The sequence below is a fragment of the Bos grunniens genome, chromosome X (genome assembly GCF_055505025.1).
Source record: "Bos grunniens cultivar Pamir isolate PY7600 chromosome X, Bosgru_T2T1.0, whole genome shotgun sequence".
NCBI classification, from domain to species: domain Eukaryota; kingdom Metazoa; phylum Chordata; class Mammalia; order Artiodactyla; family Bovidae; genus Bos; species Bos grunniens.
In genome coordinates, this window is record NC_141194.1 from 28747669 (window position 1) to 28770687 (window position 23019).

The following is a 23019-nucleotide window of genomic DNA, read 5'->3' on the forward strand; positions in this document are numbered from 1 at the left end:
TAGAGAGACAGTGGGAGTGGTGAGCATAGCCAGATCCTCAGATGGAGGGCCTCAGAGAATCCACAGTCTCCTGGACTGGTGACCTTTACCCTGGGTTGAGGGAGCCAGAGACCTCTCCTTAAGAACCTAGTCGATTATTTTATCTTGTGTGTAATTGGGCAAATTCTAGGCAAGTTCTAAATTTCTTGTTGGTACTTTAATACGTGGAAATACTCGTTATTTAGATGAACGGGTATCTGGGAGGGAAGATCCTGGTCAATGACAAAAATTCTAAGAACTCTGAGTTGTTTCCAACTGGGAAAGATTCTACCTCAAGCACATTTTATGTCACATCCTCTGGTGTGAATGTTATATAATTGTCCTTGCTAGGCAACATTTTAATTCACTGTGATTTTCTTTGTCTTGGAGTTTGGGTAATGTGCTGGAGTTCAGGGGCCTAGTGAAACTGCATGTGAAAAAATTGACCAGCTTAAACTGGTTTGACCTTCTCAAATAGATTGTTGATTAATCACACCTTGAGTCATTTTACAAAGAAGGAACTGCATGTGTCCAAGAAGAAACACATGACCTCAGGATGACCACAGAGCCAAGCTCTTCAGTATGCATAACTCAGAGAAGAGAACTGTTGCCCCGAGGGCCATTTACAAAGTGAGAAATCCTTCAATAAGGAAAACCTGGCTTCCTGTAACCTGAGTAGCTGAAAGGGACTAATTGAAGACTAGCCAATTAGCGTCCAAGTTAGAAATTCCCTTGACCCCTTAGATTGCACCCAGGCTCCTGGATTGAAGAGAGATTTGATACCTTGCCTCCTTCATTAGTTGGCCTTGCAGTAAAGCTCTTTTCTCTAAAGTTCTTGCCATAAGTATTGGCTTCTGTGCACATCTGTCAGTGAACCCATGTTCAGTGAGTTAGAACAGCCCAGTTGAGATTTAGGACTTGTGACCATCTTTCTGAGGCACTGTAGCCCCTGGCAGAGTGTGGGTTCTTAGCACCCACCCTGAATGGCCACCTCGATTGAGTTTTGTCTAGAGAGTCACCTTCCGGGTTCCTGCTTTCTCACCATGGCACACCGGGATCCTCGGGATACTTTTAAGAAAAGAAACAGCTCCTAGAGCAGACATCTTTGGGGTGAGTAAACTCATTATAATGTCCCGGTAGCTAAATGTAGTTAAAATGTGTCTGTGGTCTAATAATCTCATCAGGACTGTGGGTTAGACAGGATGAGATGGTTGGATCGCATCACCAACTCAGTGGACATGAATTTGAGCAAATCCCAGAAGATAGTGAAGGACAGGGAAGCCTGGCATGCTGCAGTCCATAGGGTGGCACAGAGTGAGACATGAGAGAGCAACTGAGGAAAGACAACAACACTGTGGGTTAAAGTCCCACCTAGGGGATTTTCTTCTGTATGGTTAGAATCCAAGCCTACAACTGTGGGTTAGAGACCCACCCCAAGAGGACAATGCAAAAGATTAAATCTGCTGAGGTACTCAAGAATTGGTTTAGAGTTCTGAACATTGGGATAAGGTCTCAGGCCTTTAGATTTGCTTGCCTATGTTGTCTATGTCTGACTGTTATGTGTGTTGGGATTGCCTAATAGGCGTTGGCTATTGGATCACTGTGGCAAAACTTTATGCAATCTTATATGAGTGAGGGTTCTCTGAATCAGGAGATAAAACACCTTGCTCTTGGACTAGAAACCTTGCTTTATGGAGGTGACAGTTTTTCACCCATGCCTTAGGTGATTGCCCAGAGGTATTGTTACAGATGTATATTCCTTTCAAAAAAAAGAAAAATTATTGGAGATTGTTGATTTAGAGTTTTTTGTTAGTTTCAGGTGCATGGCAAAGTGATTCAGTTATGCTTATATTCAATCTTTTCCAGATTCTTTTCCCATATAGGCTATTACAGAATACTGAGTATAGGAGGTCTTGTTCAGTTATCTATTTTCTATATTGGTTGTGTGTGTATGTTCATCTTAAGCTTCTAATGTATCCCTCCGCACAAAGTTCTCCTTTGGTAACCATCAGTCTGTTTTCAAACTGTGTGAGTCTGTTTCTGTTTTGTAAATAAGTCCATTTGTGTCATTTAAAAAAATTCGATTGTACCTATGAGCAATATACTACAGTATTTGTCTTTGTCTGACTTAGTCTGACAATCTCTAGGTCCATCCATGTTGCTGAAAATGGCATTCTTTCATTCTTTTCTATGGCTGAGTATTCTTCCATTGTATTTATGTATCACATCTTTTTCATCTGTTGATAGACCTGTAGGTTGTTTCCATGTCTTGGCTATTGTAAACAGTGCTGCAAGGAATATGGGGGTACTTGTTCCTATTCAAATTATGGTTTTTGTTAGATGCATGCCCAGATAGTCTATTTTTGAAAATTTACTGGAGTACAGTTGTTTTACAATGTTGTGTTAGTTTCAGGTGTATAGCAAAGTGATTCAGTTATACATATATATACATTCATTAATTTTCAGTTTCTTTTCTCATATAGGTAGTCACAGAATATTAGAGTTTCCTGTGCTATGCAGGAGGTCCTTATTGATTATCTATTTTATACATAATGGTGTGTGTAAATTCATCCCAAGCTCCTGTTTTATGCCTCCCTCACTATACTTCCCCTTTAGTAACTGTAAGATTGTTTTCAATATCTGTAACTCTTTCTGTTTTGTAAATAAATACATTTTATCACTTTTTAAAATTAGATTACACATATGAGGGATATATTTGTCTTTGTCTGACTTACTTCACTTAGTATGACAATCCCTAGATCCATCCATGTTGCTGGGAATGGCATTCTTTCATTCTTTTTTTATGGCTAAGTAATATTCCTTTGTATTTCTGGACCACATATTTATCTCTTCCTCTGTTGATGGACATTTAGGTTGCTTTCATGTCTTGGATATTGTAAATAATGCTGCAATGAACATTGGGGTGCTCGTACATTTTTTCAAATTATAATTTTCTCTGGATATATTCCCAGGAAGGGAATTGCTAGATATTATGGTAATATTATTTTTCTGTTTTATTTTATTGGAGTATACTTGATTTACAATGTTGTATTAGTTTCAGGTGTATAATAAAGTGATTCAGTTATAGATACATATATATTCATTCATTTTTAGATTCAGGTTACTACAGAATATTGAGTAGTGTTCCCTGTGCTATACAGTAGGTTGTTTTTGGTTATCACTGTTATACATAGTAATTGTGTATGTGGGCTTCCCAGGTAGTGCAGAGGTAAAGAATCCACTGTCAGTGGTGGAGACACAAGAGAAGCAGGTTCAATCCCTGGGTCGGGAAGATCCCCTAGAGCGGGAAATGGCAACTCACTCCAGTATTCTGGCCTGGAAAACTTCATGGACAGAAGATCCTGTTGGACTACAGTCCATGGAATCAAAAAGAGTCAGACACGACAGTTGTGTATGTTTATCTCAAGCTCCTAATGTATCCTTCCCCCAACATTTCTCCAATGGTAACCATAAGCTTGTTTTCGATATCCAGAAGTCTGTTTCTCTTTTGTAAATAAGTTTATTTGTGTCATTTTTTTAAAAATTAGATTCTACACATAAGTGATATCATATGATATTTGTCTTTCTCTTACTTTACTTAGTATGACGTTCCCTAGGTCCATCCATGTTGCTGCTGCTGCTGCTAAGTCACTTCAGTCGTGTCTGACTCTGTGCGACCCCATAGACAGCAGCCCACCAGGTTCCCCCATTCCTGGGATTCTCCAGGCAAGAACACTGGAGTGGGTTGCCGTTTCCTTCTCCAATGCATGAAAGTGAAAAGTGAAAGTGAAGTTGCTCAGTCGTGTCTGACTCTTAGCGACCCCATGGACTGCAGCCTACCAGGCTCCTCCATCCATGGGATTTTCCAGGCAAGAGTACTGGAGTGGGGTACCATTGCCTTCTCTGCCATGTTGCTGTACATGGCATTATTTAATTCGTTTTTATGAGTGAGTAGTATTTCACTTTATATATGTACCACATCTGCTTTATTCTTTCCTCTGTTGATGGACATTTGGGTTACTTCCATACCTTGGCTAATATAAATAGTGGTGCAATGAAGATTGAAGTGCATATACATTTATGAATCATGGTTTTCTCTGGATATGTGCCAGTAATGGAATTGCTGGATCATATGGTAACTCTGTTTTTAGTTTTTTCAAGAAACTTCCATAATATTCTCCATAGTGACTGTATCAATTTTCATTCCCACCGACAGTGCAAGAGAGTTCCTTTTTTTTCACACTCTCTCCATCATGTATTGTTTGCAGATTTGGGGATGATGACGATTCTGGCTGGTGTGAGGTGATACCTCATTGCAGTTTTGATTTGCATTTATCTGATAATTAGTGATGTTGAGGATCTTTTCATGTGCTCTTTGGATATCAGTATGTCTTCTTTGAAGGTGTCTTTATTTATATCCTCTGCCAATTTTTGTTTGGATTGTTTATTTGACATAGAGTGTATGAGCCTTTTATATATTTTGGAGATTAATCCCTTGTTGTTTGCTTTATTTGCAAATATTTCCTCTCATTCTGTGAATTGTCTTTTTCTTTAGGTTTCTTTTGCTCTATGGAAGCTTTTAACTTTAATTAGATGTCACCTGTTTATTTTTGTTTTTATTTTCATTACTCTAGAAGGTGAATCAGAAACCATATTGCAAAAAAAAAAGTACTGCTGGAGAGAACAAGATGGCAGAGGAGTAGGTGGACATGGAGTATATCTCTCTCCACAGATACATCAGGAATACACCTTCAGACACAGAAATGCATGCAGAACACCAGCTGAGAGCAGGTATGAGTACCTGACCAGTGGAAAAGAATATATAGACCCATGCAAAACTTGGTAGGACAAAGGAACTAGAAGGAAAAACAGGAGTGTTAGTAGGACAGGACCTCCTTTTGGTGGGTAGGGGAACTGAAGCAGGGGTCTGATACCCAAGTCAGGACAATTGTCTGAGTCAGAGGAGAAACATTTAAGGCTGAGAGTGAAACAGCTGATCTGTGGCAGCCTAGATGAATGAGAATCAGACAGTCCTTGTAGCAGCCATATATACCCCGGACAGGGTCGTAGATCCCCTGGAAGGTGCAGCAGCTGGGAGCTTAGGGATTGTGGAGCAATCTCAGGGCGAGGGCTGCTGTTGACCATAGGGAGATGGATCAAGGGGATGTGAGGGAGGAAACTGTGGTGGGAAATGCCTGTGGAGGTAAGCCAGGTAGCCGTGGAAGCAAGGCGATACTGCTGAGTCATGTGTAGGAGGTGGACCCATCACCATAGCCTCTCTCCCCTCACATGCCGGCATTGGCACCTGAACAGTAGAGAGGCTGGCACATAAAACACTTGATGCTCTGAACTACAGAATAGGACCCCACCCAGGGTGCTCCTTGAAGTGACTGATGCCCTGAACAACAGAGAAGGACCCCAGGCAGTGGCACCCTCTTAAGTGCCTGAACAGGCAGAGCTATGGAGAAAGACTGGCCAAAGAGGCCTTCTAATAGCCAGCTACAAGAGACTCGAAAAAAGACTGATAGGGCCATAATTGCTGCGGCAGAGGCAGTCCGTGTCCCAGCACATTTGGCACCACCAGGGTCCCTGCAAGCCAAGCAGCTGCACCACCTTCACGCTCAAATCTCACTGGGGCAGAGCTGCCACAGGCCAAAAAAATCTTGCGTCTGCGTGCAGGATGGCTTCAGTAGTGTCAGACTCTTTGCAACCCTGTAGACTGTGGCGTGCCCGGCTTCTCTGTCAGGGAGGGGAGCTCTCCAGGCAAGGACACTGGAGTGTATTGGCCAATACTGGTTGCCATACCCCTCTAGAGCACTATATTTCCTGCTTCCCTAGCCACCAACTCCCCTGAGTACCTGGTGATGCCAGAACCCCTGCGACCCAAGCAGCTCTACCACCTCCACACCTGGCCTTCGCAGGGGAAAACCCAAGTCCTGTAGGGCAGCCTAAGGAGTAAACCCCAGTGGATGACCCACATGCAGAGGTGGAAATAAAACCACAATTGTAACCCAGGGGCAGTGTGACTAAGGAAGAAGACCCAAAACCCTCCCACCAGCTGTACAAGCTGCAGATGAAATCCACACAATCAACTAGGCAGACTCTGTGTCTATGAAATATATAGTAGGTCATTGAGAGCTCCCACAAAAGAAAATGCACTAGTTCTGGTAGCTGTGGACATTGGAGGCAAGAACACAGAGTAGTAGGACCAGATTAGAATCTGAGCTGCCCCCACAGCAGGTCCAGAGACCAGCACAGTGTTGGAGGGCATCCTAGGGAGGTGAGGTGGACTGTGGCTCCCAGCGAGGGAAAGGACTCTGACAGCAGTGACTCAAGAAAACATTCATTATTCTTATTTTTTGACTTATTCTGTAGATTCTTTTGGATTTTTTTCTTCTTTTTCCTCCCCCGCCCCCCCCCCAACCGTTGTAGTTGTCGATTTTAGTGGCACAATGAAATCTAATTAAGGCTTTGAGCTTTTTTTTTTTTTCTTTTCACAGTCACATTTTTTATTGTTGTTATAAACCCCTGCCTCTACATTGGGCTTTTGCGGTTATAGGGAGTTTTCCTTATTTTTTTTTTTCTTTTCTCTTTTTTTAATTTTAATTTTTACTTTTTTAAACCTATTATTATTTTTTGTAAATTTATTTCTTTGTTTGTTTTCCTACTGTTCTTTCCCCCTTGCAGTTAATCTTTAATGTATATAAATGTTCTTTATCTACCTCTATTTAAATTTGCATATCTATTCTTTCTTTCTTTCCTTTCTTTTCAACGTATGTTGCTTTTATTTTCATTGCTTTAATTCCCCAGTTGGCACCTTGCTTTAGTTTTGTTTTCCAGTTGTGCTTTAGTTAGTTTTGTTCTGCTAGACATAATTTTTGGTTTCCTTTGTTTGCCAGGTCAATCTACTGTACTTTATTTTCATTAGACTGTTTTGATTTTGCTTATGAGTATATATGTATTTATGGATATTCAGTCAAACTTTTTATTGTTATAAACCTCTGCATCTACATTGGGCTTTTGTAGTTCTGTGGAGTTTTCCCTTTTTTTCCTTTTTTCTTTCTTCTTCCATTTTTTTCTTTTCTCTTTTTTTATACTTTTAATTTTTAAAAACCTATTATATTTTTCTACATTTATTCCATTGTTTGCTTTTCCTACTGTTATTTTCCCCTTGCAGTTGATTTTTATATAAACCTTCTTCTTCTACCTCTGTTTAACTTTGCATATCTATTCTTTCTTTCTTTTCTTTCTTTCCTCTCAAAATATTTGTTAGTTTTGTTTTCAGCACTTTATTCCCCACTTGGCACCTTGCTTTAGTTTTGTTTTCCACTTTGTGCTTTAGTTACTTCTGTTATTAACTGGTAAATATAATTTTTGATTTCCTATGTTCACCAGATCAAATACATTCTACTTTATTTTTGTTGGAATGTTTTGACTTTGCTCATGGGTGTATATATGTATATTCCATTATTTTAATTATTCTTTTCCTGATTTTCTAACAACCATTTGTCTGGGGTTCATCTTTGGTTTCTTGTTTTGGGGTATTTCTTTTAATCTCACTAAATGCTATAACAAACCACTTGTGGAATCTTCATTCCTGACCAAAAATGAAGCCCTGAGCCTTTGGAGTGGGAACACTGACTCCAAGACCCTAGACTACCAGAGAACTAACCCTAGGGAGTATCAAATACTGAGAACTCAGACAAAGAAAAACGCATGAAGACCCAGCATCACCCAACCACCAGTAGCACCCTGAGCAGGATGCCTCATCTAAAGAACAAACAAAACAAATACAAACCCAATCATCAGCAGACAGGATTAACAACCTCACTCAGCCTTGCCCATCAGAGGAAAAACTAACAAACAAACAAAAAACAAAAATCTCACCCTAAATAAAGATTACACAAACCACTGGACCAACCTTAGGAGGGAGGGCAGAAACCAAAAGGAAGAAAGAATTCAACCTTAGAAGCCTGGGAAAAGGAGACCTCAAACACAATAAGTTAAAAAAAAAAAAAGGCAGATAAATACTACACAAATGAAGGAACAAACTAGAAACTCAGAAGTCCAAATAAATGAAGAGGAAATAGTCAAACTACCTGAAAAAGAATTCAGAATAATGAGAGTACAGATGATCAAAAACCTTGAAAACAAAATGCAGAAAATGCAACAGTCAATTAACAAAGACCTAGAAGAATTAAAGAAAAAAAATACAGAGACAAACAGCACAATTACTAAGTAAAAGATAATCTAGAAGGAAACAAGAGCAGAATATCTGAAGCAGAAGAACGAATCAGTGAGCTGGAAGACAAAATGGTGGAAATAACTTCTGAAGAGCAGAATAAAGTAAAAGAATGAAAGGAACTGAGGATAGTCTCAGAGACCTCTGGGACAATATCAAACACACCAATTATAGGGGTGTCAGAAGAAGAAGAGAGAAAGAAAGAGTATGAGAACATTTTTCAAGAGATTATATTTGAAAATTTCCCCAGCATGGAAAAGGAAATAGTCAATGAGGTCCAAAAGGCACAGAGAGTCCCATACAGGATAAACTCAAGGGGAAACATGACAAGACACATACTAATCAAACTAATAAAGACTAAACACAAAGAATATTAAAAGCACCAAAGGAGAAGCAACAAGTAACATACAAGGGAAACCTCATTTTCTTAACAGCTGATCTTTCAGGAGAAACTCTGCAGGCCAGAAGGGAATGGCAAGATATATTTAAAGTACTGAAAGGAAAGATCTACAACCAATATTACTGTACCTGGCAAGGATCTTATTCAAAATCGTTGAAGAAATAAAAAGCTTTTCAGACAAGCAAAAGTTAAGAGAATTCAGTACCACCAAACCAGATTTACATCAAATGTTAAAAGGACTTATATAGTCAAGAAATACAGCAGAAGAAAAAGATCTACAAAATCACACCCAAACAATTAAGAAAATGGCAATAGGAGCATATATATCAATAATTACTTTAAATATAAATGTATTAAAGGCTCCAACCAAAAGACACAGACTGGCTGAATGGATACAAAAACAAGACCCATATATATGCTGTCTACAAGAAACCCACTTCAGACCTAAAGACACATATAGACTGAAAGTGAGAAAATGGAAAAGTATATTCCGTGCCAATTGGAAGCAAAAGAAAGCTGGAGTAGCAATCCTCATATCAGACAAAATAGACCTTAAAATAAAGATTACAAGAGATAAGAAAGGACACTACATAATGATCAAGGGATCAATCCAAGAGGAAGACATAATTGTAAATATCTCTGCACCCAACATAGGAGCACCACAATACATAAGACAAACACTAACAGACATAAAAGGAGAAATTGACAGTAACACAATAATAGTAGGAGACTTTAACACCCCACTCACACCAATGGACAGATTTATCAACAGAAAATTAATAAGGAAGCACAAGTCTTAAATGATAAATTCAATGAGATGGATCTCATTGACATTGTCAGGACATTCCATCCAAATGCAGAAGAATACACCTTCTTCTCAAGTGCACATGGAACATTCTCCAGGATAGCCCACATCGTGGGTCACAAATCAAACCTCAGTAAATTTAAGAAAACTGAAATCATATCAGGCATCTTCTTTGACCACAATGCTGTGAGACTTGATATCAATTACAAGAAAAAAACCGTAAGAAACACAAACACATGGAGATTAAACAACACGTTTCTAAATATCCAACAGGTTACTGAAGAAAGCAAAAGAGAAATCAAAAAATTTCAAGAAACATATGACAATGAAAACACGACAACTCAAAACCTATGGGATGCAGCAAAAGCAGTTCTAAGAGGGAAGTTTATAGCAATACAATCCTACATCGAGAAACAAGAAAAACGTCAAATAGGCAACCAAACTTTACACATAAAACAACTGGAAAAAGAAGAACAAACCCCCCCAAAAATTAGTAGAAGGAAAGAAATCATAAAGATAAAGCAGAAATAAAAAGAAAGAAACAATAGTAAAGATTAGTAAAACTAAAAGCTGATTATTTGAGAATATAAACAAAATTGACAAACCTTTAGCCAGACTCATGAAGAACAAGAGAGAGAAGAACCAAATCAACAAAATTAGTCATGAAAAAGGCAATGTTACAACAGACAATGCAGAAATACAAAGGATTATAAGAGACTATTATGAACAACTATATGGCAATAACGGAGAAGGCAATGGCATCCCACTCCAGTACTCTTGCCTGGAAAATCCCATGGATGGAGGAGCCTGGTAGGCTATAGTCCATGGGGTCGCTAAGAGTCGGACACGACTGAGCAAATTCCCTTTCACTTTTCACTTTCATGCATTGGAGAAGGAAATGGCAACCCACTCCAGTATTCTTGCCTGGAGAATCCCAGGGACAGGGGAGCCTGGTGGGCTTCCATCTATGGGGTGGCACAGAGCCGGACACGACTGAAGTGACTTAGCAGCAGCAGTAGCAGCATATGGCAATAAAATGAATAACCTGGAAGAAATGGACAGATTCTTAGATAAGTTCAATATTCCAAGACTGAACCAGGAAGAAATAGAATTTATGTAATTTACAATTACACTGCTTGTAATTGTAACCCAATTACAAGCAGTGACATTGAAGCTGTGATCAAAAATCTCCCAAAAAACAAAAGCCCAGGAGCAGATGGATTCACAGGAGAATTCTATCAAACATTTAGAGAAGAGCCTATCCTTCCAAAACTCTTTCAAAAACTTGCAGAGGGAGGAACGCTTCCAAACTCATTCTACTAGGCCACCATCACCCTGATACCAAGACCAGACAAAGACAACACAAAAAAAGAAAACTGCAGGCCAATATCACTGATGAACATAGATCCAAAAATCCAGAACAAAATTTTAGCAAACAGGATTCAGCAACACATCAAAAAACTCATACAGCTTGATCAAGTTGGGTTTATTCCAGGAATGCAAGGATTCTTCAATATACGCAAATCAATCAATGTGACACACCATATTAACAAATTGAAAGATAAAAACCATATGATAATCTCAATAGCTGCAGAAAAAGCCTCTGACAAAATTCAGCATCCATTTATAATTAAAACTCTTCAAAAAATGGGCATAGAAGGAACCTACCTCAACATAGTAAAGGCCATATATGATAAGCCTACAGTAAACATTATTCTCAATGGTAAAAAACTAAAAGCATTCCCTGTAAGATCAGGAACAAGACAAGGGTGTCTATTTTCACCACTGTTATTCAACTTACTTCTGGAAGTCCTAGCTGCAGCAATCACAGAAGAAAAAGAAATAAAAGGAGTCCAGATCAGAAACTAAGAAGTAAAGCTCTCACTGTTTGCAGATGACATGATACTGTACGTAGAAAAACCTAAAGATAGTATCAGAAAATTACTAGTACTAATCAGTGAATTTAGCAAAGTTTCAGGATACAAAATCAATACACAGAAATCACTTTCATTTCTATATACTAGCAATGAAAAGTCAGAGAGAGAAATGAAGTAATCAATCCCATTCACCATTGCAACAAAAAAAGTTAAGTATCTAGGAATAAACTTACCTAATGAGACAAAAGAACTGTATGCAGAAAATTATAAGAGACTGATGAAAGAAATCAAAGATGACATAAACAGATGGAGAGATATTCCATGTTCCTGGGTAGGAAGAATCAATATTATGAAAATGACGATACTACCAAATGCAATCTACAGATTCAATGTGATCCCAATCAATTCGCCAATGGCATTTTTTACAGAACTAGAACAAAACATTTCACAATTCATATGGAAACACAAAAGACCCTGACTAGCCAAAGCAGTCTTGAGAATGAAGAATGGAGCTGGAGGAATCAACCTTCCTGACTTCAAATTATACTACAAAGCTACAATCATCAAGACAGTATGGTACTGGCAAAAAAAAAAAAACACAAATATACACCAAAGGAACAAAATAGAAAGCCCAGAAATAAACCCATGCACCTATGGGTACCTTATTGTTGACAAAGAAGGCAAGAATATACAATGGAGCAAAGAGAGTCTCTTCAATAAATGGTGCTGGGAAAACTGGACAGCTATGTATAAAAGAATGAAATTAGAACACTTCCTAACACCATACACAAAGATAAACTCAAAATGGATTAAAGACCTAAACATCAGACCAGAAACTATAAAACTCTTAGAGGAAAACATAGGCAGAACACTCAAAGACATAAATCAAAGCAAGATCCTCTATGACCCACCTCCTAGAGTAATGGAAATAAAAACAAAGTAAATAAATGGGACCTGATTAAAGTTAAAAGCTTTTGCACAGCAAAGGAAACTATAAGCAAGGTGAAAAGACAACCTTCAGAAAAGGAGAAAATAAAAGCAAATGTAACAACTAACAAAGGATTTATTTCCAAAATATATAAGCAGCTCCAAACAGGGAAAGGAGTATGTCAAGGCTGTATATTGTCACCCTGCTTATTTAATTTATATGCAGAGTACCTCATGAGAAATGCTGGGCTAGATGAAACACAAGCTGTAATCAAGATTGCTGAGAGTAATATCAATAATCTCATATGTAGTTGACACCACCCTTATGACAGAAAGTGAAGAAGAAGTAAAGAGCCCCTTGATGAAAGTGAAAGAGGAGAGTGAAAATTTGGCTTAAAATACAACATTCAGAAAACTAAGATCATGGCATCTGGTCCCATCACTTTATGGCAGCTTGATGGGGAAACAGTCACAGACTTTATTTTCGGGGGGCTCCAAAATCACTGAGGATGGTGACTTCAGCCACGAAATTAAAAGATGCTTGCTCCTTGGAAGAAAAGTTATGACCAACCTAGACAGCATATTAAAAAGCAGAGACATTACTTTGTCAACAAAGGTCCATCTAGTGAAAGCTATGGTTTTTCCAGTAGTGATGTATGGATGCGAGAGTTGAACTATAAAGAAAGCTGCGTGATGAAAAATGGATGCTTTTGAACTGTGGTGTTGGAGAAGACTCTTGAGAGTCCCTTGGACTGCAAGGAGATCCAACCAGCCTGTCATCAAGTAAATCAGTCCTGAATATTCATTGGAAGGACTGATGCTGAAGCTGAAACTCCAATACTCTGGCCCCCTGATGCAAAGAGCTGACTCACTTGAAAAGACCCTGATGCTGGGACAGCTTGAGGGCAGGAGGAGAAGGGGACGACAGAGGATGAGATGGCTGGATGGCGTCACCAACTCAATGGACATGGTTTGAGTAAGCTCCAGGAGTTGGCGATGAATAGGGGGGCCTGGCGTGCTGCAGTCCATGGGTTGCAAAGAGTCAGATACAACTGAGTGACTGGACTGAACTGAACTGAACAAGCAGCTCATACAACTCAATGCCAGGAAAACAAGCAACCCAATCAAAAAGTGGCAAATAGAGCTAAATAGACATTTCTCCAAAGACATACAGATGGCTAACAAACACATGAAAAGATGCTAAACATCGCTCATTATTAGAGAAATGCAAATCAAAACCACAATTAGATATCTTCTCACACCAGTCAGAATGGCCATCATCAAAGTCTACAAACAATAAATGCTGGAGAGGGTGTGGAGAAAAGGGAATGTTCCTGCACTGTTGGTGGGAATGTAAATTGATACAGCTACTATGGAAGATGATATGAAGATTCCTTGAAAAACTAGGAATAAAACCACCATATGACCCAGAAATCCCACTCCTTGGCATATACCCTGAGGAAACCAAAATTGAAAAAGACACATGTATCCCATTGTTCATTGCAGCACTATTTACAATAGCTAGAACATGGAAGCAGCCTAGATGTCCATCAACAGATGAATGGATAAGAAAAGTAGTGGTACATATACACGATGGAATATTACTCAGCCATAAAAAGGAACGCATTTGAGTCAGTTCTGATGAAGTGGATGAACCTAGAACCTATTATACAGAATGAAGTGAGTCAGAAAGAGAAAGATAAATATCATATTCTAATGCACATATATGGAATCTAGAAAAATGGCATGGAAGAATTTATTTACAGGGCAGCAATGGAGAAACAGACATAGAGAATAGACTTATGGACATGGGTAGACGGGAGGGGAGGGTGAGATGTATGGAAAGTGCAACATGGAAATTTATATTACCATATGCAAAATAGACAGCCAATGAGAATTTGCTGCATGGCTCAGGAAACTCAACAGGGGCTCTGTATCAACCTAGAGGGGTGGAATGGGGAAAGAGATAGGAGGGAGGTTCAAAAGGGAGGGGATATATGTATACCTATGGCTGATTCATGTTGATGTTTGACAGAAAACAACAAAATTCTGTAAAGAATTTATCCTTCAATAAAAATAATTTTTAAAAAGTACTTCTGTAACTTGTCAAAGAGTGTTCTGCCTAGGTTCTCCTCTGAGAGTTTTATAGTGTCTGATCTTACATTTTGATCTTTGATCCATTCTGAGTTTATTTTTGTGTATGGTGTTAGAGATTATTCTAATTTGATTCTTTTCCATGTAGCTGTCCAGTTTCCAGAGTGCCACTTATTGAAGAGACTTTCTTTTTTGGTTTGCTAGTATTTTATTCAATATTTTTGAATTTATGTTCTTCAGTGATATTGGCCTGTCATTTTCTTTGTGTGTGTGTTTCCCTGCCTGGTTTTGCTATCAGGGTGATGGTGGCCTCATAGAATGACCTTTGGAGTGTTCCTCCTCTGCAATTTTTTGGAAGAGTTTGAGATGGACAGGCATTAACTCTTCTCTAACTGTTTGATAGATTCACCTGTGAAACCGTCTGGCCCTGGGCTTTTTATTGGAAAATTTTAAATCACTGTTTTACAGTACTTGTCATTGGTCTCTTCACATTCTCTGTTTCTTCCTTGTTCAATCTTGGAAGGTTGTACCTCTAAGAATCTGTCCATTTCCTCCAGATTGTCCATTTTATTTGCATATAGTTGTTTGTAGTAGTCTCCTATGATCCTTTGAATTTCACACAAGTGTATTCTTAATGAAACCAGCCCTGATTACCTTGTGGTGTGACCATAAAGGTAAAATGAGGGAGTGTAATGCAGGAAAATTCTCCCCCCACAGAAGAACATACCATGAGCCTGTGTTAGAGGAATTTTATACAATTGGACACATTCTGGTGTTTCCTCACTAAAAAGTCTAGTCCTCTTTTGTATCAGCCAGAATAGCAGGGAGTTAGAATTGAATTGCTTGTGTGTGTGTGTGTGTGTGTGTGTGTGTGTGATGTTAAAAATCAAATGTTACCAGGAGAAATAGCCATTGGTTGTGGTGCTAAAGGCCATGGGCTACATAGAGGACTTGCAGTGAGTGTATTCCCCCTGGAAATTGCCCAGACATCTAGACTCGCATGTCTGTAGTCTCTGCTGGAGGGGTAAAATGATTTGGTCATCTACCAGAAAGATTAAACCTCAGCATGCTCAGAAAGGAAGTGCAGAAATCAGTGTTTTGACATGTGTTCTCCTGAGTTACTCTCTGAAAGTCAGCTCTGCCTAAGTCTAAGACAGCTTCCTCTTTCACTTTCTTCAATGTGATGCAATAACTCTTTCACCCTCCTCCTCACTAGGTAAGATTTTCAAAGTGGAGAGTGAGACAGAGCCTGACATTCCATGGGCCTGTCTTCAGTAGACAAGCTCGTCCTCAGCACATGGCGGGGTGGAAATATTAGGAGCCTCTGACCAAATGGGCTCCAGTCATGGAACTGGACAAATTCCTTAGAAGTTGGGTAGCACGTGTGACTCTCAAGCTATGGTATGACAGCCACCTCTAAAGGAAAACTTTTCAGGGTTCTTTAAGTGAACCCTCAAATCCAAATTGGTCACCTTGAGACTGTCCATTCTTCTCAGTGGCTTTCCAGGGAATTCATACAGCCAACTCTTCCCAGAAACCAAACTAGGAGATGGAATTGGGTCCTAAATTAAGGAGAGATGCCTCTAGTTTGCACCTTTTTCTTCTTAAATTACCAAAGTTCTCTGAGCCAAGATAGATAAGTCCTGATGGCTTTCCTACAGCTCCCATGAATACAAGGGTTTTCCAGGGGAAGCCAACATTTCTGTGTCATCCGGAGACCTCAATTTCCTAATAAGAGTGCTGGTTGATGTTGGCTGCAATCCATGAAGGCTGGCAAGAGGCAGCAAGCATTGGTTAAAGACAGTTGGTCCAGGCTCTCTGCTGGTCAAGATGTAAACTATTTTGAGCACTAGAGTGGAAGAAATCAGTCAGTCAACTGCAGAGCTCAGTTAAGACTGATGAGTGGCCAGGAAGAGCCAAGACAGCTGACCTAATAGTAATAAATTCCATCCAGGCACCAAAACTCCAAATTTAAAGCAATAGTCTATAAAGAGACATGTGACAATCACCTTTCTTAAATACCAATTAATCCAACCTTGTCAATGCTTATATAACACTCCAGTCCTGTTGGTACAAAAATCTTGGACCTGGGATTATCATTTTTTATACAATTTGAGAACCATTAACCAAATTGAGGATGATTTCCCACAAGCTTCAAGAATGTACAAAGAGAAATGGGGGGATTGAAACATAAAACACTGAGCAGTTTAAAGTGATTTTGCCTTCTTAAAACTGGTTGCTGATTAATCAAACCTTGAGTTATTTTTAGAGGCAGGACTGTGCATGTGCAAAAAGGAGCCTATGTTTCCAGGATGACTGCAGAACCAAGAGGGTTCAGTCTATGTCTCAGAGTAGGAATGTTGCCAGGGGAGAACTGTATGAAGTCCTTCAATAAGGAAAATCTGGCTTCTAGCAACATGAATAGCTTACATGAACTAATTCAAGACTAGCCAAATAGTTTCCAAGTTTGCAGTTCCCCTAAACCCTTTCATTTTACCCCAGTTTCTGGGTTGAGGAGACAGATTTGAGAGCCCTGCCTCATGTCTTCTTGCCACTCCACCTTGAAATAAAGTTTGTCTCTCAAAAGCCCATTCCATAGTATTGGCTTCTATGTGCATCAGGCAGTGAGCCCTTGCTGGGGAACACTAGTGACTGATAGGCCTGGAATTAGATCCCTCTCTGAATTCCTCTAGATCTGACGCTGTTATACTCCTCTTGCCCTAAAGCAGAGCTTGTGTTCCTTAACACTCAAATGTATCTTGGGATAAAAGTAAGGACTCTGGATATATTCCAATACACTTCATCAGGCACAAAGCCTTGAAGGCTACCTCAGGAAATGACAGCAATAAGGAGGAGAAATAGATGATAGTGACAATAAGATCGTCTCTCTATGCAGTGTCAGAGAACTTCAATCAAAAGAGCAGAAAACCATATTGGACTGCTCCTTTCCTTTAGAAATGTGCACATATCTCAGATATGGTGGGTTGGGTTCTAGATCACTGAAATAAAGTGAATATTGCCATAAAGTAAATCATAGGAATTTGGGGGATTCCCAGTGCTTATAAAAGTTGTTAATCCTATTGTACACTTACTAGAAGATGTCTAAAAAATGTACATAGCTTAATTTAAAATTAGAATACAGCTACAATAGTAACAGAGACCTGATCAGAGCACCATAAGGAATAAAATATGGGAAGATTTTAAAATATTTCACAAATTTACAAAATGTGGCCCAGGGACCCCAAGTGAACACACGGGTTTGGGGAAATGATTCCATAGTTATGTTCATTGCACGGTTACTGTAAATTTTCAGTTTGTAATGGAACACAATATATGTGAAGCATGGTTAAGTGAAGTACAATTTTTTAAAGGTATGCCTATAAATCAATTAAAACAATTCACCTAAGAGACTGACTCTGGCTAAGTTTTTTTTTTCTTTTAAATTAATTTAATTGGAGATTAATTACTTTACAATATTGTGGTTTTTGCCATATATTGACACGAATCAGCCACAGGTGTACAGGTGTCCCCCCATCCTAAATCCCGCCCCCTCCAGAAACAGAGAGATCAACATTTTTCTCTGGGAGCGTACCCCATCCTGCCCCCTGCCTTCTGTGACATTTCCCCCATCTCACATGAAGTCTGGAACATGAAACTGTAAGGTTTGCTTTAGGGACACTGCTCAAGATTTTGCAGGGATGTGGTGTTCCCCAGGAACCTATTATTCCAAGAGATAGACAAAATGAGGGCCCACATGAGTGAGGACTGGAGGGACAACCACCCTAAAATATAGGTCATTCAGAGACCTGCCCAAACTTGTTCTCAAACCTAGAACATGCAGACAGGATACTTGTAATTCCCTATTACAAGTCTTAGAGTTCTCTGTGAGGTCAAAGTCTCAGTCTAAGAAGAATGGACTCAGTTCAGTAGAGGGAGAATCTCAGGTTGGAGGGTCAGGTCCCAGGACTGGCCAGGACCATGGTGAGGTCCCTGAGTGAAGAAAGAAGTATCACTAGACCCACAAATGAGGAGGTTTTACACACCCCTGCCCCTATGCCTAACCCCAGAGGCTCCAGGCAGAGTTATAAGGATGAGAAGCCTCTTCATTTCTGTCTGGTCTCAGTGAGGGGAGGGCTTTTTCTCTCAGGATCAAACCTCAGTTCTGCAGAGGAGGGCGTCTTGGCCATCACCACAGTGAAGGTGAGGCCCATCGGTGCTAATGAGAGGATCTCTCCCACCAAGGAGGAAGGCTCACAGAGTGGCACTGCCACTGTCAAGGAGAGATGCTCAGAGACACGTCCTGACTCCCCACTAGGGATTTGGGGAGGCTAAGGCTTTGTTTGGGGGCAGGAGGACTTAAGTCCATAGAGTAAGGGGAATCAAGCTCTGACAGATGGTACAGGTCATCCCTAGGGGATGACCCAGGGACCGCTGAACACTGAACAATGGAGTCCCCACAAAGCCCCACCCCTGCCATCATCCCTCAGAGATCCCACACAGGGAAGCCATTGCCAGAATTGGCTCCCCCCAACTTCCGTGCTGGTGGCAATGAGCTCTGATTGTTGTTCAGGGTGTTCATTTAAACGAGAGTGGATTCCCAGGACTGGTTTGAAGGCAAGGTGAGGACCTGAATGTGGACTCATGGGACCGTTGCTCCTTCTGTAACAAAGTGAAATCCACCAAGTCTCACCTCTATGACGGCAGGGGATGGTTCCTACAACACTGTTAGGCTGAATTATCAGTAAATCTTGATCTAAGAGATTGTGTAAGATCAAAGAGATTACTTGATTCTATAATAGAAACCTAGGCCCCAACTCCAGCCATGGGGAGAGGTCCGAGTGCTAACTCAGCACTGGCAATAAAGATGGTGACACAAAGCAGCACCCATGCGCTCAATTCCCTGACTTCTCCTCTGCTGAACTCTAGGAGGTGAAGCTCTGTTTGGAGGCTTGTGGACAGAGTTCAGGTAAGGGAGGAGTGTCAGACTCTAATAGACATGAAGATGGAGACTCCGAATGAGGACCATAGGACACCCTCCCACGGATTTCCCCAACCCCACCCCCTGCGTGCCCCCATCCTCCCTGTGCCCCCGCGTCCCCGAGCTATCTGACACCCTGTGCATCATGGCCAGAAATGAGTCATCCTGACTTCCGTTTTATAGTTTCCTGGAAGTAAGGACTTCTATCCAGCAATCAGGCCTCTGGCTGGCAGAAGGTGGATTCCCAGCACTGGTCCAGAGTCGTGAAAACTGAGTTGGGACTGAGGCAGGGGCCACTCAGCCCATAAGCAAGAGGGCTGCACTAAGTTTCACTGCTGCTGTGAGCCCTGGGAAGCTCCGGCAGAGCCATCAAACTGAGTTCTGCCTGGACAAGTCTCAGGGATGGGAGGGCTTTGGTCAGGAGTAGCCCCTGCTTGCAGATGGAGGATACCTCTGTCCTAACTGCAGTGAATTGAGAACCCTAAGTACTGATTGGGGGGCCTTCCCATTTAGGGGTGGTTTCACAAAGCAGAGCGCCTACGTATCTAGGGGGCTCGAGTGAAGGGTCGTCATGTATGTCTTATCCTGACTTTGCCCCTCCAGGAACTCGGGGAATTCAGGACTTTGCGCTGAGGCTGAATTACCCAGGTTATTGGTGGGAGGAGTCCTAAGTTCTACCCAGACTGGAACGAGGTCTAAGTTGAACACCAACTCTAAACTTAAGTTGTCATAAATTTTGGCTCTTTTCCAAGTGGAAACCTAGCGTATCTGTGAAGCTGAGTGAGTCTTCTCACTTTTGTCTGGAGAGTTCAGAGATGTGAGGATGTTGGAATATGTGAATGGCCTCAATTCTGCCAAGGGAGGAGGCCCAGGGCTTCAGAGGAGTCAGCATGAGGACCCTGAAAGAACAATGTTGATCACTCTCACCCTAGAACAGGGAAAACAATACAGAGCACCATCCCCCACCCCCACCCACCGCACAGCACTGACAAGCCCAGGCATGGAAGTCAGGTGTATGTGAACTCTCCTTCTTTCTGATGGTATGGGATTGGTGAGAGCCTTTGTCTGAGAGGAGGTACACCAGGGCAGCAGACACCGGTGTCCCAGGCTCTACCTAGAGCCAAGGAAAGACCCTGAAAGGGGACGGAAAACCCCAGTGAGCCCAGGACAGAGTTCCCTAGAGCTGACTGCTGTGGGTGCCCCCTGCCAGGGACACTGGGCTGAGGTACCTCTTCACTTCTTCAGGTATCACAGGAAGATGAGGACCAGCCTCTGGGGTATAAGCTTAGAGCTGCACAGAGGAGGGGGCCCTGCACCTGCCAAAGGTTGATACGATTGTCCTGAATATGAACTGAGAGGACCCCCACCCTCCAGAATGGAGGGGGTTATCCTCAAGGACTGGCCCACTGCTCCTCAGCCCCAGCAAGCAGGCGGCAGGGCTGGCAGGCTGCAGCCTGAGTCTCAATTATTTTGACAGAGTTTTCAAAAGGACAGGGTGATCAGATCAGGAGTCCTCTGGGTTTGTAGAGCAGTGCCCACAAGGAAACCTGCAGAGTGGGCCTTCTTAAAGACCGAGTGGTGCCTCCCTGCCAAGGGCACTCACACCCTCTCATCCTCTCTCCTCTCTGCCCAGATCACGTGCTGTTCTACCTGCACTCCTGCCTGTTGTCCTGACCACAGTCACCATGCCTCGGGGTAAGAAGGCTAAGCTCCACACCTGTGAGAAACACCGCCAGGCTCAGCATGGCACCCAGGATCTGAGGGGTGCTCAGGTCACTGCCACCATGATGGAAGCACTCTCATCTTCCTCCAGTCCTGGTCCTGGGGTTGATGCTAAGGGAAAGTCCAGTGCTAGGTCTTGTAACCATCTCAAGAGTCCTCAGGGGGCCATGGCCACCACCACTGTGCCTGCAGGTGTTTCTCCCACAAGATCATCCAAAAGAGCCCTTGGGAAAATTGGGAAAAACCGAAATTCCTCTCAATCCCCTCTCTCCAATGTGCGGTCTGGAAAACACTCATTAACCAGGCAGACAGGTCTGTTGGTGCAGTTCCTGTTATGCATGTATAAGATGAAAAAGCCCATTAAGAAAGCAAATATGCTGAAGGTCATCGATAAAAAGTACCAAAATTGATTCCTCAGGATCCTCAAAAGTGCTTCTGACAGGATGGAGGTGGTATTTGGTATTGACGTGAAGAAAGACAACACTGCCAAGCATTCTTATGTCCTTGTCAGCAAGATGAATCTCCCCCACAACGGGATCGTGCACCGTGGCAGGGGTTTTTCCAAGACCGGTCTCCTGATGAATCTCCTGGGTGTGATCTTCATGAAGGGCAACTGCACCACAGAGGAAGACATCCTGGATTTCCTGGGTAAGATGAATATCTATGCTGGGAAGAGGCACTTCATATTTGGGGAGCCCAAGAAGCTCATCACCCAAGATTTGGTGCAGCTGAAGTATTTGGAATATCAGCAAGTGCCCGGCAGTGATCCAGCATGCTATGAGCTCCTGTGGGGTCTGAGAGCACACGCTGAAGCAAGCAAGATGAGAGTCCTGGAGTTCCTGGCCAGGATTAACCACTTGGATTCCAGTGCCTTCCACTTTGGGTATGAAGAGGCTTTGAAAGATGAGGAAGAGAGGGCCCAAGCTAGCGGATGTCCCAGTGTTCCCCCAGCAGTTCCTTCCACACCTAGTGAAGCTGAGGCAAATTCTGCACTTTGAGGCTCAAGAGAGTAGTCAGTGTTCCAAGTAGTATAGGACTGGACGTCACCGAGGATTCATAGTGTAAAATACCTTGGTGTTCCTGTTCTGTATGGGGAATTTAGAAAGAAACTTGTGTTTTTAAGTTCTCTACTTTTCTAATGCTGCTCCTAAATGAAAGCTTACCTAGCTTATAATCTAAGTGTATGAATGACATTAGTCACACTTTTATTGGTCTTAAGGATAAGAGTTTTTCTCTTGTGTAAAGCGAATGGGGAAGCTTCCATCTTATTTAGTAAGCCAGTTCAAGACAAAATGGCATTGCAATATGTTATTTCCTTGAAAATATGAAAAAGTTAAGCAGTAAAATATGTGGGATCAAGAAATGTAGGAAAAGTAAGATGGTATTTGGATTCCTCATGCCTTGTACTCTGTGTTTTACAAAATTATAAACAACAGTATATACTTGGTTAATTCAAAATGTAGAATTAAATTCTAATAATTTCAACCTCATGCTCACAGGCTCATTTATTCCCTAAACATGAACTGAGCCTCTGCTCATAGTAGGCTCCATGCTAGTACTTGGAGAGCTGAGAAAAAGATCTAGCCACTGACCATAAAATTACAGAGGCGAGAAGCAGCTGTCATGTAAAGGAAATGGTGACATGACAGCAGTCAAATGTGAATTCCCTGATGCAAGGGAGTGGTGGGCCTTGGGAAAATAGAAGTCCTTAAGTAGGAAGTAATTATAAGTTGTGTGCATGGCGGGCTGGATGAGGCTGTGGCAATCGTGACCAGGGACCAAGTTCTCACATGGTGGGCCGCATAGTTTAAAGACAAAGCCTGGGATGGGAAACTGCCCTTAACAGTTACAGGCACACTTCACTCTGTTGCACGTTGTGTTATTGTATTTCACAGGTACTGCTTTTCTTTTCTTTGTTCTTTTTCTTTACCAAATTAAAAGTTTGTGTCAGTCAAC

The 23019-nt window shown here is 41.3% G+C and overlaps 1 protein-coding gene and 1 pseudogene across 2 annotated transcripts in view; both read left to right on the plus strand.

Annotated features, from left to right (window-relative positions):
* Window positions 1-989: 989 nt before the first annotated feature.
* On the plus strand, window positions 990-22548 carry LOC147340066 (melanoma-associated antigen B3-like; annotated as a pseudogene). The gene is made up of 3 exons (XR_015159207.1): window positions 990-1128; window positions 4751-4809; window positions 20975-22548. The product of XR_015159207.1 is annotated as a melanoma-associated antigen B3-like (transcript).
* The window catches only part of LOC147340067 (melanoma-associated antigen B4-like), a 49605-nt gene continuing 27583 nt past the window's right edge, over window positions 998-23019 (plus strand). Inside the window, exon 1 of the mRNA XM_086388417.1 lies at window positions 998-1128. The gene's annotated coding sequence lies outside the window, so the exon portion shown is untranslated. The remainder of the gene's footprint in view (window positions 1129-23019) is intronic.